General features: G+C 45.5%; 1 protein-coding gene across 3 annotated transcripts in view; it reads right to left on the bottom strand.

Annotated features, from left to right (window-relative positions):
• The window catches only part of ZHX3 (zinc fingers and homeoboxes 3), a 139,870-nt gene extending 127,098 nt beyond the window's left edge, over positions 1 to 12,772 (bottom strand). Inside the window, exons 1-2 of one of the 3 annotated variants that reach the window (XM_067012081.1) lie at positions 12,618 to 12,772; positions 4,015 to 4,163 (exon numbers count right to left, since the gene is read on the bottom strand). The gene's annotated coding sequence lies outside the window, so the exon portion shown is untranslated. The remainder of the gene's footprint in view (positions 1 to 4,014; positions 4,164 to 12,617) is intronic. The other 2 variants (XM_067012086.1, XM_067012082.1) reach the window with 2 other exon arrangements.
• Between the last annotated feature and the right edge of the window lie 789 nt (positions 12,773 to 13,561).

Raw genomic sequence — 13,561 nt, 5'->3', positions numbered from 1 at the left:
ATACCACAGGGAAAAAAAAGGGGGGGGGGACAATTTGATCATCTGAATAGATGCTGAAAAAGCATCTGATGAAATTCAACATCTACTCACAATAAAACCTCTCAGCAACCTAGGAATAGGAAAGAACTTCTCAATCTGATATAGGGTATGTAAAAACTCTAGAGTTAACACCATCCTTAATGGTAAAATATTGAACATTTTCCTCCTAAAGTCAGGAACAGAGCAAGGATATCAGCTAATACCACCTCTAATCGACATTTTACTAGATGTCCTAGCCAGGGCAGTAAGGCAAAAAAGAAAAAGTCATAAAGACAGGAAAGAATAAAATAGAACTATCTCTATTCAAAGATGACATGATTGTGTAGCTAGAAAATCCTAAGGAATCTCAAACAAACTTCTAGAACTAAAAAATGACTGTCTTAGTCTGGCTGCTATAACAAAATAGCACTCAGTAGCTTGTAAACAATAAAAATTTATTTCTCACAGTTCTGGAGGCTGGAAGTCTGAGATCAGGGTGCCACCATGGTCAGGTTCTAATGAAGGCTCTCTTCTGGGTTGCAAAATCAATATACCAAAATCAACCTTATTTCTATACTCCAGCAAGAATCAGAAAAGAGTTTTTAAAAAGAATAGTCAAAATCGTTTCGAAGTAGCAAAAAAAAAAAAAAAAACAACAAGTACCTATAGGTGGATCTTACAAAAAACATGTAAGACCTCTATGGAGGAAACCACAAACATTTTAATAGATATTAAAGAATAAATGAATAATGGAGAAAAATACCATGTTAATTAGATGAAAAGACCCAATAATGTAAAGCTATCATTCTCTCCAGTTGGTCTATAGAGTCAAAGCAATCCCAGCTGATTTTCATATGGAACACGACAAGATGATTCTAATGTAAAACTTATGTGAAACTGCAGAAAGCCAAGAACAGCTAAGATACTCTTGAAGAAGTTCAAGGTGGGAAGATTTTCTCTATCAGCTAATAAGACTTATAATAAAGCTCTAATAACTACGACAGTATGGTATTGGCACAAGAGTAGATGAAAACTAATGGACAGAAGAGAGACGCCCCCCCCAAAAAAAAACCCCAGAATAATAATAAAGATAGCACTGCAGAACAGTGTGGGGTAATGTTCTTTTGAATAAATAGTGTTGAGTCAATTTAATATCCATATGGGAAAAATGACATTGGAACCCTATCTCACACCATACTCAAAAGCCAACTTCTGATGGATTATGGACCTAAATATGAAAAGTAAAACAATAAACATGGCCTGACACACAGAAGAAACTCAATAAATGAATGGGTGTATATATGGGATGCGTTATTCCAATTTAACTTCATTTATTCAATAAACAAAAAACCAATTTCTGTTGGATTATGGACTTATGTATATGTAAGGTAAAACAACACAGATTTAGAAGATAACATACAATAATATTTTCATGCCCTCAAGGTAGAAAAGGTTTTCTTAAACAAGACAGAAAAAGCACTAACCACAAAGGAAAGACTGATAAATTGGACTTTTTTTTTTTTTTTACAGTTAAGAGCTTCTGTTCATCAAGAAACATTATTAGCAGAGTGAAGAGGGAAGCTACAGAGGAGAAAGATTTGCAATGCATATAACTGACAAAGGGTTTATATCCAGAATATACCAAAAAAACCCCTACTATAAATAAATAATGCAAAGATAGCCCAATAGAAAAGTGGGCAAGAACAGGCTCTTCACTTCACATCAAGAAAATCCAAATGGCCAACAACATGAAAGGTGTTTAGCCTCCTTAGTAATCAAGAAAATGAACCACAGTGAGCAACTACTACAGACCCACCAGATGGCTAAAAGTACAAATTCTGACAGTACCAACAGCTGGTGAGAACTGTTAGTGAATGTACAAGGCGAGCTCGTATATATTGCTGGGGCGGACTGTACGTGTATAATCATTTTGGAAAACAGTTCGGCATTATTTTTCAGAATTAAGCATAAGGCATACTTATAACCCAGCAATTCTGCTCCAAAGTATATACCTAAGAGAAAAACATGCTCAGGTAGAGCAGTAGACACGTACCAAAATGTTCACAGCAGCATTATTTATAATAGTCCCAAGTTGGAAACAATGCAAATGTCAATTAGTAGTTGCCGGGATAAATAAATTGTGGTATAGTCACCCAATGGAATGCTATATGCTGCACTAAAAGTGAATGAACTACAGCTGCACACAACAACATGGAAGACTCTGACAAATAATGTGGAGTGAAAGAAGCCAGACAGAAAAGAACACACACTTAATGATGGCCTTTATATAAAACCCATAACCAGACAAAACTAAATATGCCCCTGCCCCCACAGACTTCCTCCACTCCTGTACTTATGAGATATGAGAAGAGCAGTAACAAAAGATGAATTTGAAAACAAGTTCAGGAATCATTCTTTTGCCCTCAGCCACAATCAGCCCACTGCTGGAATATCTCCTGTTTGGAGGGATGATAAGAGAAAATGACTGGGAGGTGAACTAAAGGAAATTATTGACACAGCTCTCTGATATCGGGGTGGAGAATGATAGAGTCAGGCACCCTTCTGTCAGGGTCCATTGTGATGGCCTCAGTGACATTTTAATAAAGTCACTCAAAGTTAGGGGACCATAATGACAAATTTATAGTGTGTTAAACCTTCACTGGAAACCTGGAGACCATGATTTGGGCTAACAGGTATGGATAGTTTCTGAGGTGCAAGGTGCAATGCGGCCATGCAGCTTTTGCAAGATTCCCAATAACAAATACAATTTAGTTAGGTATACGTTCTTCCAGATTTTTTCAGGGTACCTAAACATGTTTTGTTATTATAACTATGGGATTATATTACACACACTGCTGAACTTTTTTTTTCTAACTTAATAGGTGTTCAACATCTGTTGAACTTCATACTTGGTGGGGAGATGGATATATTCAGTAGCTTGATAGTGGTGATGGTTTCATGGGTATCTACACATGTCAAAACTCAAATTGTACACTTTAAATATATGGGGTTTACTGTATATCAATCATAACTCAGTAAAACTGGAAAAGCACTGTACTTTAAATCTCTTTTACTGTCTTCCCCACTTAACACTTTACGTTTCATCCATGCTGTTGGATGTACATCTAACTCATCATTTCTCAGTGCTGTATAGAATTCCCAGGCCTGCCTCCATCATGGTTTACTGACTCACTTCTGCCTCCTGCTCACCTATCTTGTCTTCTTATGTATCTGAGCAAACTTTCTTTAAAACATATTTCAAGGAGTAAGATTGCTGAATTCTCTGCCCCATGCATACTTACTTTTGCTGAAAACTGCCTGTTTATTTTGCTTATTTTATGGAAGGACTGAGCAAGTTTCCATTTCTGCCAGCTGAGCATGAGAGTTCCCAGTCTCTTAACCTGGATTTCTGACCCTTCATGCAGCAACAGGACAGAAGGCACGGATGTCATTCTTGGTGCCCGGCCCCCCGTACCTACCCACACTCAATTTGGTATAGACTTCATGGTTACTGACAAATAATTGTTCAGTGCGTGACACATGGCTTTGGCCATTCCCTAGTGTTTAACAGACAGAATTTCTATTTTCACTTGTTTTTTAAATCCTGTTTTTGGGGAGAGGTGCAGGTGAGAGACAGGAGCTCTGTAGCTTGTCTTTCCAAGGCACTCCCTGGCAGCCTTCAAAGGTCCCACCTACATGACGGAACTGGGCCCCTGTGCTTAGGCCAGTGTTTTAAGCTGCAAGGAATGTGGTGACTCAGCTGGTCGTCCAGGGACACCTCTGTGAACAAGACAGAGGGAAGGAAGTCATTACACAGACAGCTGGGTTGTAAAAAACAAAAATACTCCACACACCAAGCTTTACAAAGCAGTGTGGCTGTGTGTCCTGTGACTTAACGGGACTGCTTCTGCCACGTGGCCTTCCAGCCCACAATATGTGGCCCCCAGCTCATGACACGTGGCACCCAGCTCAGAATATGTGGCACGCAGCCCTTACTCACTGCTGGCTGCTCCTCAAGCCGCTTGGAGAGCTGACTGGGTGGGGACCCCAGGAAAATCCGTGACTGTCTTCTCCCTTCCACCCTCTCCTACTGCTTCCTGCATCGTCTCTTTTCTCCTTGCTCCTTCCTCTTGAATTCTCTTGCCCTTAAAGAAATTTAAGAATATGGAATTTAGTATTCAGTGGGAGACTTGGCAGAGATACAGCAAGATTCAAACACTGACCCCCTAGGAAGGCCCTACTGTGTCAGGCAGATACTGGCAACAAGTCATATCACCTGCACAAGGTCCAGAGCACGGTGAGAGAGGCCAGAGGGAGACAGGCCAGAAGCAAGGGATGCAGACGCCAAGGTGGAGACAAGACCATCAAAGATGTGGACTCTCACCCAGGCTTCTTTACTGGATACCTACTATGTGCCAGACCCCATTCTTGGGATGTATCAGTGAAGACAGATCCAGAGTCTTATCTTCATAGGGCCTACATTCTCAAAGGAGGAGACAGATTCACATCAAATATCAGAAATAAGTCAATTATATAGCATGTGCATGGGTGGTTAGTGCTACTTTAAAAGATCAGAACAGGGAAAGATGCATGGGAGTGGTCCCGGTAGAAAGGTGACATCTGAGTGCTCCTAAGTGGGTGAGGGAGTGAGTCACGTTGATATCTGGGCAAAGAGCCTTCTGAACAGAGGGAACCTCCAGGACAAGGGGGAGTGTGCCTGTGTGCTTAAACATCCATGAGGTGGTAACCCTGTTGGCTGCAGAGTAAGTCCTTTGGGGGAGTGTAGTGGGAGGGAACAGCAGAGAGGTGGGAGGTAGGAGGGTGGGAGCCATTGGAGGGTCCTGAGCAGAGATCTAACCCGAACTGACATCCCGCTGTCAGATGGATTTGACCGCTGAGAGTCCAACACAAGAGAGTGCAAAATGAAAGTGCCAATCTTGCCGAAGATGCAGAGTTTATGAAGTTGATGAGAGTGACTTTGAATACAGGTTGAATCATACAAAGCATTAGATGACGGCCTGTCATTGTTAACAGGGCAGGAATTTCAGAAGAATAAGTAAAGGTTATGAGAAGGCTTCGGGGAAACAAAAGGAGCCCAGAAAAAATTTTTGATAGTTGTGCTTTTTCAGCAAATGCAATGCTCCATGAAGGATGTCATACCATGTAATCTATAACCTGCTCCCAAATCATTTATTCTTTAGTCATACTAAAAATTAGGCTAGAGTGGTATGCACAACCAGAATTTTATTAAGTATAAGATAATAACATTTTGTTCAGTATACTTTTGAGTACATATTAATAACTGGTTTCCCTTTCTTCATATGTAACAATGCTTCCCACTTTACTAGGCTGAGTAAAGATTAAATAAGAGCATTCACTCACTAACACATGCAACTAATACTTATTACGGGTCTTATTCTAAGTGACAGGCACCAAGTGAGGCTCTAGGGTACAGTGATGAACAGAAAGTACCCTCATGAAGACATAGCATTCATCAAATGGTATATATAAATAAAGTTCACATAAAAGAGTAAGATGAAAAAGCACATGATGTTATGAGAGCCTATGTAAGGGAAATTTAACCTAGCCAGAAGGTGTATTAGTTAGTTATTGCTGTAACAAATCACTACCACCTTAGGGCTTTAAACAACATACATTTATCATCTCAGTTTCTGTGAGAGTCGGGAATCTGAGCATGGCTTGGCTGAGTCTCTGCCTTAGGGACTCACAAGGCTGTAATCAAGGTGACAGCTTGGCTGCATTCTCATCTGGAGACTCGGCTGGGGAGCAATTGTTTCCAAGCCCCCTCAGGTTGTTGGCAGGATTCATTTCCCCGTGGCTGTAGAACCAAGGACCCTAGCTTCTCGCTGACTGTCAGCTTCTAGAGGCCACCCAGAGTTCCTTGACATGTTTGTTTCCTCTACATGGCTGTTTACTTCATCAAGTGAGCAAGGAGAGTCTCCAGGGCTAGTCTGCTAGCAACTCTTTTTTTTAGTAAATTTATTTATTTTTGGAGGCACTGGGCCTTTGTTGCTGCACGTGGGCTTTCTCTAGTTGCAGCGAGCAGGGGCTATTCTTCGTTGCGGTGCATGGGCTTCTCATTGAGGTGGCTTCTCTTGTTGTGCAGCAAGGGCTCTAGGCGCGCAGGCTTCAGTAGTTGTGCCACGCAGGCTTAGCTGCTCCACGGCATGTGGGATCATCCTGGACCAGGGCTCAAACCCGTGTCCCCTGCATTGGCAGGCAGATTCTTAACCACTGTGCCACCAGGGAAGTCCAAGACTCTTATATGATGTAATATACTATTGGAGGTGACATCCCATTACCTTTGCTATATTCTACTGATTAAAAGCAAGTCACAGGCCCCACTCACACTCAAGAGGAAGGGATTACACAAAGGCATGAACACCAGGAGGTGGGAATACAGGGGTGACCTTAGAGTCTCTCTGCCACTGAAAGCTTTCCTGAGGAAGGAACAATGGAGCCGGAATCTAAAAAATGAGTTAACTATATGGACAGGAGAGGGAACCACTGCCCAGGTAGAGAGAACAATGTGGGCAGGAGAGTGAATATAACATTTACAAAGGATCTAGCACAGTGACTACCAATACCGTGTCACTCTCCTGCTCAACAACCATCAATGACTCCTCAATGCCCATGGTTTTGCCCCATATTCAAGGTCAGACAGGCCATCTCCTTGCACTCACTTTCATGGTTTCACTCACCACTTCCACGGCTTCACTCACCACTTCCACCCACTTCCACTGCGCCTGACCCTCCTGTACATACTCCATCTATATATAATCCAAGGCCCAGCATCAACTTATCTCTAAACAATATTTTTGAACATCTATTATCATTCGATTTATGAACAAAATTTAAATATTTTGAACATCCATGCTAGACCCTCCTTCAGTTGAAAAGCATACTGAGACATGATTCTGGATGCCAGATAGAGGGGAATGGGGCCAGAAAGTATATATAAATAAAAAGAGGAAAAATAAGAGGTCCCTTTGCTGAAGGTCCAGCCCATGGGACAGCTGGTAAGTCCTGCAGGGATTTTAGAACACACAGAAAGCTCCATCCACTTCATAGAATGGTTAATGATCTTTTAGTTTTCTTCCCTAGGCTAGAAATCACAAATGGATTCCAAAAGAGTTCGGTCAAACTGACGTTTTTCCGGGAAGGACAGTTGGAGCAGGGAACTGCCCAGCCGCAGCCCACACTGCCAGGCAACCTGGTCAGGCCGGGCCAGTCCTCGGCTGGCACCAACGGCTTGGTTGGCAGGAGTAGGGGACAGCAACGGAAGTCTCCTGCCCTCCAGCCTAGGGATCCCTGACCGCATCCAGAGGCTGTCCCTGAAGGGCCTGGGAGAAGAGGCCCCAGTAGCACCGCAGCCTTAGCCACATCAGCAGGGAAAGAGAGCAAGGAAAGGAAAAGCAACCTCCAGCCTGCAGCTGCAGGAGGGGCTGAGTCTGGGGGCGAGGCCGGCGGTGGGGGCGGACCATGGGGGGCGGGCCGGTAGTGGTGGGAGGGGTCTGGTGGGGCTGCTTCCCCAGGCCCACCCCTTAGCCCCGGAAGGAGCAAGCCTTGGTTGCTGCAACTCCATCTGACCAAAGCTGTTATTGGGGGCTGAGTCTCTGCAGCTGCCTTGGAGGTCAGAAGCAGGCTGGATCTAGGGACGACGGAAGGCCTGACACCCCCTGGGTCTCTCCTCGCCTCCCTCCCCTCCCCTGCTATCTTCCCTAGCGCCTGCTCCACATGGAAGCCGGAGGACTTTTTCTCAATACCCATTAAAGCTTCTTCTTTTGCTTTGAGGGCAGAGGACCCCGCACTCCCTCCCCCAACAAACACACTATCTGATTCCCCCCGCCCCCTACTCACACTGTCACAGCTTCCGTCAAGAACTATCGGACTTCCCTGGTGGTCCAGTGGTTAAGAATCCGCCTGCCAATGCAGGGGACATGGGTTTGATCCCTGGTCCGGGAAGATCCCACATGCCTCAGAGCAACTAAGCCCGTGCGCCACAACTACTTGAGCCTGCGCTCTAGAGCCCGCAAGCCACAACTACTAAGTCCGAGTGCCACAACTACTGAAGCCCAAGGGCCTAGAGCTCGTGCTCCACAACAAGAGAAGCCACCGCAGTGGAGAAGGCTGTGCACGGCACCGAAGAGCAGCCCCTGCTCACCGCAACTAGAGAAAGCCTGCGCGCAGCAACGAAGACCCAACACAGCCAAAACATAAATAAATAATAATTAAAAAAAAAAAAAAGACTGAACTATCCCCAGGTAGCTCTGCCCGGCCTCTGTACAAACTAGTCAGTACACTTGTATCACCGTTCCCACCCTTCTTCATCTAACTAATTCCAATTTCTTTTTCAGGCTTAGATAGATATCTACTCGGGAAAGCTTTCCTGGACCCTCCCATCCTGCTACCTTACATCACAACTGCCTGACTGCCCGACTGTTCTTCTTTCCCTTCTCCCTCCCCCCACCAAGACTGTGCCGTCGCTGCAGCAGCTCCAGTGCCTCACCCAGGCATGGGGCTCAGAATGATCATAAATGCCCTGCCTGGCAGTCCTCTACACCTCTATATCCTCTATACCTCTGCCTGGATGGGAGGCTCCTGCAGTTACTTCATGTCTTAGAACAACAGGTCCCAAACTAGAAACCCTTTGGTGTGGGGGAAGGGAGTTTATTCAGATACAGATTGCTGGGCCCCACCCTCAGAGTTTCTGATTCAGTAGATCTGGAGTAGGGCCTGAGAGTGTGCATTTCTAACAAGTTCCCAGGTGATGTTGCAGCTGCTGGCCCAGGGACCACACTTTAAGAATCATGTCTGGGACTTCCCTGGTGGTACAGTGGTTAAGAATCTGCCTGCCAATGCAGGGGTCATAAGTTCGAGCAGTGGTCTGGGAAGATCCCACATGCCACGGAGCAACTAAGCCCTTGCTCCACAACTACTGAGCCTGTGTGCTGCAACTACTGAGCCCTCATGCCTAGAGCCCATGCTCCACAACAAGAGAAGCCACCACAATGAGAACCCTGCGCACTGCAACGAAGAGTAGCCCCTGGTCGCCGCAACTAGAGAAAGCCGCAACACAACAACAAAGACCCAACACAGCCAGAAATAAAATAAATAAATTTATTTTTTTTAAAAAAAGAATTATGTCTTACAACCTACAGACTAGGAGAAGGTATTTGCAAATGACGCAGGGCTTAATTTCCAAAATATAGAAACAGCTCATACAACTCAATATCAAAAAACAAACAACCCAATCAAAAAATGGGCTGAAGACCTAAATAGACATTTCTTCAAAGAATCATACAGATGGGGCTTCCCTGGTGGCGCAGTGGTTGAGAGTCCGCCTGCCGATGCAGGGGACATGGGTTCGTGCCCTGGTCCGGGAAGATCCCACATGCCACGGAGCAGCTGGGCCCGTGAGCCATGGCCACGGAGCCTGTGCTCCGCAACGGGAGAGGCCACAACAGTGAGAGGCCGGCGTACCGCAAAAAAAAAAAAAAAAAAAAAAAAAAAAGAATCATACAGATGGCCAAATAAATGCTGGTGAGGGTTGAAGAAAAGGGAACCCTCCTATACTGTTGGTGGGAATGTAAATTCACGCAGCCACTCTGAAAAACAGTATAGAGGTTCCTTAAAAAACTAAAAATAGAGCTACCATATGATGCTGCAATTCCACTCCTGTGCATATATCTAGAAAAGATGAAAACTAATTCAAAAAGATAAATGCACCCCAATGTTCACAGCAGCACTATTTACAATAGCCAAGACATGGAAGCAACCTAAGTGTCCATCAACAGATGAATGGATAAAGATGTGATATACTCAGCCATAAAAAAGAATGAAATATTGCCAATTGCAGCAACATGGATGGACCTAGAGATTATCATGCTAAGTGAAGTTAGTCAGACAGAGAAGGACAAATATTATATATCACTTATATGTGGAATCTAAAAAATAATACAAATGAAGTTATTTACAAACCAGAAACAGACTCACAGACATAGAAAACAAACTTATGATTACCAAAGGGGAAAGGGGGAGAGGGATAAGTTAGGCATATAGAATTAACAGATACACACGACTATATATAAAATAGATAAACAACAAGGATTACTGTATAGCACATGGAACTATATTAAATATCTTGTAATAACCTGTAATGGAAAAGAATCTGAAAAAGGATATATGTATATATATATATATATATATATATATATATATATATATAACCAAATCACTTTGCTGTACACTTGAAACTAACACAATATTGTAAATCAACTATACTTCAATTTTTTAAAAAGAATCACTTTTTTTTTTTTTTTTTTGCGGTATGCGGGCCTCTCACTGTTGTGGCCTCTCCCATTGCGGAGCACAGGCTCCGGACGCGCAGGCTCAGCGGCCATGGCTCACGGGCCCAGCCGCTCCGCGGCATGTGGGATCCTCCCAGGCCGGGGCACGAACCCATGTGCCCTGCATCGGCAGGCGGACTCTCAACCACTGTGCCACCAGGGAAGCCCCAAGAATCACATTTTAGAGCATCAGTTTCACTGGCAAAATAGGATAACTACTGTCCCTCCTGTACTAGGTTTTGTGACAATCAAATGAGACAATGCAAATGAAAAACGCAGCATGTTGCCTGCACCCAGTAGGTGCTCAAAAAGTGTTTGCAATTACTACGGGGAATGGGCAGGAGAAATGCCAGGCAGGGAAAACATGAGAAGGGGCAGAGGTGGGAAAGGGCCCAAGCAGGGCAGCTGGCCTGGCAGAAGAGCAAGGCCCAGCACAGCAGCCAGGGAGTCCTAGTTGCTCTATGGAAGCAGCTGGGAGCCACACATAGTTCTGGAGCAGGGCAGTGACAGGTGGAAGCTGTATGTGGCAGCATTAAGCAGGAGGCCGTTGCAAACCCCATGTGCTGAGTACTCCTTAGCTATTTGACCAGTCCTAGGGATGCCAGATTCAACCAGTAAAAATAAAGGATATCCCATGAAGTTTGAATTTCAGATGCCAATGAATGTTTTTTTAGTATAAGTATGTCCCAAATATTACATGGGACATACTTATACTAAAAAATCTTTTGTTATTTATCTGAAATTCAAAGTTAAGTGGACATCCTTTATTTTTATTTGCTAAATCTGACCATCCTGGCCAGACATCAACTGCCTGCCGCCCGACCTACGAGTCTGCCTCCTGCAGGGAGCCTGTGCAGGTTCCTTTGCTTCCCTTCCCACCTTCAACGGGCCACCAGGAGTGGTTGAGGAGACACTCCGGCAGCCAGTCTTGCTGCCCATGACACGTGGCCACAGCTGCAGGCCTGGGTGAGTGTGTCCTCCCACTTCATGCCAGGTTCACCCAGCAAGAAAGCAGTGGGGCGCAATAAATAATCCTTGAGTCTGAGACTTAAAGAACATATGACCACCAAGTTCTATGAAGAAGGCAGTGCCCCCTACACTGATGGGTTACTCAAAAAACAGTGGTGTAAGCCCCGCCCCCCTGCCCACAACCGGTGAGGGAGAGGAGAAAATTGCCTCTATCCTTAACACCAGAAATGGGCATACACAAGCACCCATGCTGCTTCCACGCTCCGAGGACACCTTGGAAATGGTGATGCAAACCGCAGGCTAGAACAGGGTGGTCCCTGCCTCGTACATTTCAGTTTGGCGTTAGGACAAGTCATACTAGAGGCTGCCTGTCTTCCCACCACCGTAAGCATCAAATCCCAGATGATTCATTGTTCTGGAAACAAGCCTGTCAGAAATCCAGTTTCTGCAACAACCTTTATGTCAACTTTTTTTTTTCCTCTAAGAAGGAACAATGAAAACAACCTGTACTCCATTTTTTTTTAATGTGATAAACATTGTTGAACAGCTAGTGTTTGCCCTGCACTGTGGGCAGCGTCTTATGTAGCTCTGTAGTTCTCAGCCTTGGCTGCACATTACAATCAGCTGGAGAGTTGTTGTTTTTTTTTTAATTTCCACACCCCAGGCATCAGTATTTGCCAAAGGCATAGTGACTTCAGTATGCAGCCAAGGTTAAGAACTACTGATTTAGTTCATCCTGCTTAATCCTCACAATACAATCCTGCAAGGTAGATTTTATCTCCATCTTGCAGATGAGGAAATTGAGGCTCAAAGAGGTAGCGTTACTGTGGCATCTGTAGCCATAACCCCTGATCTGTCCTTCCTTCCCTCCCAGCCACCCTTGAAGGGTTCCTGATGTTTCCAGTTTTTCACTGTTGAATATAGTAGCTATATACAATGCTTCCACAGACATGTTTGCGGCATAGCTCTGTCCTCTGGCCACCTTAAAATAGCTCTGCTCCCATCAGAGCTCTTCTGAGATACCAGCCAGACACAGCCTGGTTTCAGGACTGACATCAAATGACTTTTGCTAAAGCAAGGACAACTGAGGCCAGTCACTTCCAGACAGGTCGTGTCATCTTGAGTCAGAACAATAGCGGACACTTCTCACTCCCCACCGCCCAGTACTTTCTAAGCCTGGCTCTTTGCCATTGTACCCCACCCTTCCGAGCTTTTCCTGGGTTCCCACCCTCTTTACAGCAAACTCCCTCACCTCCTGACCTTTCTCGGAGCATCTTCTTAGCAGGGGCCGTCCATCCTCACAGATTGTGGGAGACGTCTTTGGTACAGGACAAGCCACCAACCACAGATCCAAAGGATACAACCATTCCCTGGCCCAAGCCTCGATTCTCCAAATCTGCGCGCACCGGGGCTTACTGTTTCCCTCGTGGCGCCTGCCGGCGGAGAGGATGCGCAACTGGGCGAGAAGGCTGGTCATCGCCTGTCCTCTGCTGGCCAGTGGAGGTATTGACCCCGCTTCCGCTCCACCAGGGCAGCAACTGGATGGAATGGAGAGTGGGCATTTATTGAGCTCCTGCTGTGTGTCAGGATTGAACTGGACACTGGGGTGTAAGGATGAACGCGACCTGTTCTCACGGAACTCAAATTCAGAGAGGCTGACAATAATCAAATAGTTATTCAAGCGAATATGAAATTACAGCTGTGGGCTCTGTGAGTGTATAATACGAGGGACCGGTCCAGCCTTGGGGGTGGTGGTGGGGGGGGTGGGAGTCAAAGCTGCCCCCGAAAGCGGACTTTTGAGCGCCAGGTGCCTCACAAAGTCATTTCAGGTAATCTCGAAAATCCTGCAAGGTCGCTACCCGTTTCGACAAAGTAGAAAAATGGGGTCAGATTGGGGAGAGAATTTACCAAAGTCACACAGCGAGCTAGGAGCAAAGCCAGGAAGGCTTAGGTCGGCTCGATTGGAAAGTCTGCTTTTTCGCCGCTCCTGGAGGTGGGGCTGATGGCGGGCCACTGGGAAGTTCCTTCGAGGAACGCTAGGGCGCGGGGCGGGACGGGCTGGAGCCGGAGTGGGCGGAGCCTGGAGCCTGGCCTCGCCCCGCACTCTATAAGGTGAAAGGACGTCGTTGGGCGTGGGGACTGGGCGGGGGCGGGGTCTCTTTGGGGGGTGGAGTCTAGACGGATTGGGACTTGCAGAGGCCGCC

Source organism: Kogia breviceps, chromosome 14 (genome assembly GCF_026419965.1).
Source record: "Kogia breviceps isolate mKogBre1 chromosome 14, mKogBre1 haplotype 1, whole genome shotgun sequence".
Classification (NCBI taxonomy): Eukaryota; Metazoa; Chordata; class Mammalia; order Artiodactyla; family Physeteridae; genus Kogia; species Kogia breviceps.
This window is presented reverse-complemented; position numbering and strand designations above follow the sequence as displayed.